Source organism: Petromyzon marinus, unplaced genomic scaffold (genome assembly GCF_048934315.1).
Source record: "Petromyzon marinus isolate PM22_M1 ecotype Great Lakes invasive population unplaced genomic scaffold, UKy_Petmar_22M1.pri1.0 PM_G_Scaffold_6, whole genome shotgun sequence".
Taxonomy (NCBI): Eukaryota; Metazoa; Chordata; class Hyperoartia; order Petromyzontiformes; family Petromyzontidae; genus Petromyzon; species Petromyzon marinus.
Window position 1 is genome coordinate 2,540,001 of NW_027423013.1, and position 5,000 is coordinate 2,545,000.

The window sequence follows — 5,000 nt, forward strand, 5'->3', positions numbered from 1 at the left end:
ACAAAGTCTAATCTATATAAGTAATGTTGAATAAAGCTTATTTTTAATCTTCTTTGAAGGCAGAAAATAGTAAGGTAAAAATAAAGTCCTCTCTATGTTCTGAAGTAACATATAAAAAAAACTAGCAATAAAAAAAAATACCAAGTCTTCGTCTTGGAAAATAACAAAATCTAAAAGAAAAATCTTCTTTGTGGAAAATAGTAAAATAAAAAAACCAAGTCTTCACCTTGGAAAATAACAAAATCTAATCTAAAACATCTTAAATAAAGCTTGTCTGTAGTCTTCTTTGTAGGCAGAAAATAGTACGTTACAGGACTCTCAAACTGATGTATTCCAAAAATAAAGAATTAAAATAACAAAGTCTAATCTATATAAGCGCTCTTGAATAAAGCAGTGTAAAAAAAAAAATAGCAATATAAAAAAAAACCAAGTCTTCGTCTTGGAAAATAACAAAATCTAAAAGAAAAGAAGTCTTCTTTGTGGAAAATAGTAAAATAAAAAAAACCAAGACTTCACCTTGGAAAATAACAAAATCTAATCTAAAACATCTTAAATAAAGCTTATTTGTAATCTTCTTTGTAGGCAGAAAATAGTAAGTTACAGGACTCTCGAACTGATGTAGTCCAAAAATAAAGAATTAAAATAACAAAGTCTAATCTATATAAGTGCTCTTGAATAGGCTTCGTGTAAAAAAATAGCAATAAAAAAATACCAAGTCTTCGTCTTGGAAAATAACAAAATCTAAAAGAAAAGTCTTCTTTGTGGAAAATAGTAAAATAAAAAACCAAGACTTCACCTTGGAAAATAACAAAATCTAATCTAAAACATCTTAAATAAAGCTGGTTTGTAGTCTTCTCTCGAACTGATGTAGTGCAAAAATAAAGAATTAAAATAACAAAGTCTAATCTATATAAGTGCTCTTGAATAAAGCTTCCTGTAAAAAATACCAAAAAAAATACCAAGTCTTCGTCTTGGAAAATAACAAAATCTAAAAGAAAAGAAAAGTCTTCTTTGTGGAAAATAGTAAAATAAAAAAAACCAAGACTTCACCTTGGAAAATAACAAAATCTAATCTAAAACATCTTAAATAAAGCTTATTTCTAATCTTCTTTGTAGGCAGAAAATAGTAAGTTACAGGACTCTCGAACTGATGTAGTCCAAAAATAAAGAATTTAAATAACAAAGTCTAATCTATATAAGTGCTCTTGAATAAGCTTCGTGTAAAAAATAGCAATATAATAAAAATACCAAGTCTTCGTCTTGGAAAATAACAAAATCTAAAAGAAAGGTCTTCTTTATGGAAAATAGTAAAATAAGAATACCAAGACTTCACCTTGGAAAATAACAAAACCATCTTGAAAAAAGCTTATTTTTAATCTTCTTTGTAGGCAGAAAATAGTAAGGCGAAAATAAAGTCCCCTCTAAGCTCTAAAGTAACAAATACGACGTGTAAAAAAAAAAAACTAACAATAAAAAAAAAGAACCAAGACTTCGTCTTGGAAAATAACAATCTAAATTGTGGAAAATAGTAAAATGAAATAAAAACCGACTTCACCTTCGAAAATAACAAAATCAATCTAAAACAAATGACATCTTAAAACAAAACTATTATTTGTTTCGGAGGTTGTCTATGACTGTTCATAGACCGCATGATTTCCACAGAACATTCTCAGAATATCAAGAGAGAAAAGCAGCGTTCTGCGGGAAATCATCTTGGCCAGTGATGTCGTTCTGGGTTTGGTCAGGCCCAGGGAGGTAAGTACCTCGTTATTCTCAAGGGGCCACTTTCCTCTTGCCCCAACCGGGAATCCAAAGAATGTGACCTTGCTAGCCTTCGTCAGCACTTTGACTTGATCACCAAGAGGGGTATAGTACGAAACTTTGTGCGAGGCAGCATCTGACAAGGTATTCTTTGAAAGCTCAAAACGGACGGTGACATCGATCACAACCGCCTCCTCATCTTTTGCAAACACGAGGTCAGGCTTTCTCATCTCTCCCGTCTCGGATATGAACCGTGGCTCTTTGTATACAGACCAGCCCAATCTAGCCGCTTCGTCTGCCAGAATGTTACTGATCTTGTTGTGTCGCGCAATTCTTGCTTTCTGTACTGCAGGACATTGACCGAGAATGTGCGAAAGGGACTCGAGTCTGGCAGAGCATTTCCTGCAGGAACGTAAGGCCCCATCTCTGCCTCTGTTCAAGCTTTCTCTTGTTGGGTAAATATTTGCCCTTAGTTGTAGTGCTGCGATAAAGAAGCATTGTTTAAAGCCGCACCATGGCCTCAACCAAGCATTACTGATTCTATCATGCGCAAAGTTTACAATGCCCCTTCCTTGAACCGGCTTTTCGCACCATCTCTGAAATTCATGCTCCCTCCAATCGCAGGGTCTCGGATATACAGGTTCTTTTGACACCGAGTCCCTGAGAACGAATGTTGGGATTGCATCACTGTCACCCCCTGCTCGTACCCACAAATTACGGTATTCTTCCTCCATACCATGCGAGGACACAATATTACGGGTGATAGCATCGGACGAGTTTGCTATACGTTGCAGCCTTCTAACTTGAACCGAAGGGATTGTTTTTTCCAGTTTCAAGATGGCAAGGCCTCCGTCTCGGGCTCTGGCATATAACAGTCCATCACAAGTTGAAGCGGGAAGGTGGAGCCATCCTTTTACCGCCTTTCTAATCTCTTGGTCCAACCCACGGAGAGTTGATTGCTTGCAGTCCGAGTGGTCTGCAGGATATAACAATCTGGGTAGGGCATAGGCATTGAGTAGTTCAACCTTCTGAGTTGGCTTCAGAGGCGCCTCATCGATTTTCGAGATCCATGTCTTTAGCTGACAATGTAGATCAGGCTGTATAGTGCCAGTCCAAGGGCCAATTTTCAGACCAAGGTATTTCGTTGATTCATCAGGTTGGATCATATGGACATCTTTATTTTTGATAGTCCATGGGTCGCAGTTGTTCACCGTATATGAATCTTTGGTTGGGCTTATCATGAAGCCCTGGCACTTTCTGGCCTGAACCTCCAATCCCGATAGCCCACAAAATGATTCCAAGATCGCTAGATTGGCGGCCATACCAACCCAAGATTCGCTCACCAACACCAAATCATCAGCAAACGCAAGAGCTGTCACGTGGTCGGTATCAATGGAGTACCCAACTCCGTGTGACTCTAGGGTGCATATCAAAGGGTCCATGGCAAGATTGAAGAGCAGGGGTGACATGGGGTCACCCTGTTTGACACCAACACGTATGCTAATTTCTCGAGTCGACTCGCCATTGCTTTTGAACGAGGTCGTACACCGATCGTAGGCGTTCTGGATGATGCCCACCACGTGTTCATCTACTTTCTTGTGCCTTAACACCCATAAAATATGAGCATGCGAAACCGAGTCAAAAGCTTTCGCTATGTCGATGAACATGACAGCCAACGGCCTGTGCAATTTCTTAGCGTGTCTCATAAGGTCCTGTAGCACCTTAAGATTTTCAGAGCAGCCAGATGCCGCTATAAAACCACGCTGCCTTGGGTTTAAGGGACAAGCACGAGCAAGACGTGCAGTCATTATTCTGGAAAATAATCTCAGAATCATTGAACCAATCGTTATTGGTCTCCAGTTCCCCAATTCTTTCAGCTTTTCATCATCCATAACCTTAGGAATAAGAATCGTCCTATTCTTTTTCAACTCTTTGGGAATAATTCCTGTAATCATCCATGCATTAAATAGGGCTGTCAGTGTCCGACCCTCGGGGTCGGCAGCACAGATTGCAGCCCTTGTTAGGCCATCTGGCCCAGCTGCTGACGTTGGTTTAATGGCCCGTATGGCAGTCTGAACTTCCTCCACCGAAATTAGGGGCTCAAAGTATTCGTTATTTGCAACACCTGATGACTTAAATTGGCCCAGGCCATTGAATGGCAACACCTTCTCCCATTTTTCGCAGTAAAAACGATATACATCTGCGTTCGGGATTCGGCATTCATGACGTTCAGTGCCATCCAGGACTAAGGACGCAAGAAGAGAGCGGTTCTTAAAGAAGAGCTTCTGGTGCTTCATGAAGCTTCCTCGTTTTTCCGCTCTCTTCTTCATCCAAGATCGTGTGGGTAATATCCTGGGTTTAATAATGTCGTTCTCGGGTTTTGAACGTTTGCCTTTGTTTTTCACCAATCTCATCGGACAAAGCATCAATGCTGTGGCAGTTTCTACGAGGGCATCATGTTGGCCCTCGCCGTTAAGCCAAGCCTTTATTGCCTCCATTGCAGGCTTTTCCAGGGTCCCAGAATTCTCATTCGTAAGCCGCTCAGCTGCTTGAGCGAGTATGGATGAAGTCCCCGTTGTTACATTTGGTGGGGGAGACAATGTCTCAAGAGGCCTAGAAGAAAAATGTAAGCTGTCTGACATGGGGGCCCCTGTCTTTTTACTTAGGTCCCGTCTCTTGTCAGAGACTTGCTTGTTGGTCTTAGTCCCAAGCGCTTCAGCAATGATCTTATTGATATTCTTTTTCCCCTGAAACTGCAACTCTAGAAGGGCCAGCTGTTCTACTTCCTTCAAAGACCAGCAGCTACGGTGTACCCCTCTCTGCGAGGTACCCTTTATACCATCTTTAATCCTTTCCTCATTACGGGTGACTGGGTGAGCATGCCTCTTGTGCTGCGAAAGGCCACTTAGAGTCGCAAAGCGTGCCTGGCAACATTCACAGACCATTGGTAAGCTTTCCTCAGTTAACTTTATTCCCCCACATTTGGGGGCATGACAGGCAATCGATCGGTGGTTTGAGTTGGTTTTGTCACATTTAGCGCACTTAAACACCAGAGGAATGTCTCTGTGTTTGATGTTAAAATGTGCAACAAGTTCGGATGCTTTGCCCATGTGTTGTTTACAGATAACGCATATATACTCCAGACTAGGCAGTACAACCGTGATAGTTCCCTTGGTGTCAATGGGAAACTTTCCCAACACGGGTTCCTCAGCCGATATGTCGAGGAAGGACTCCTCCAC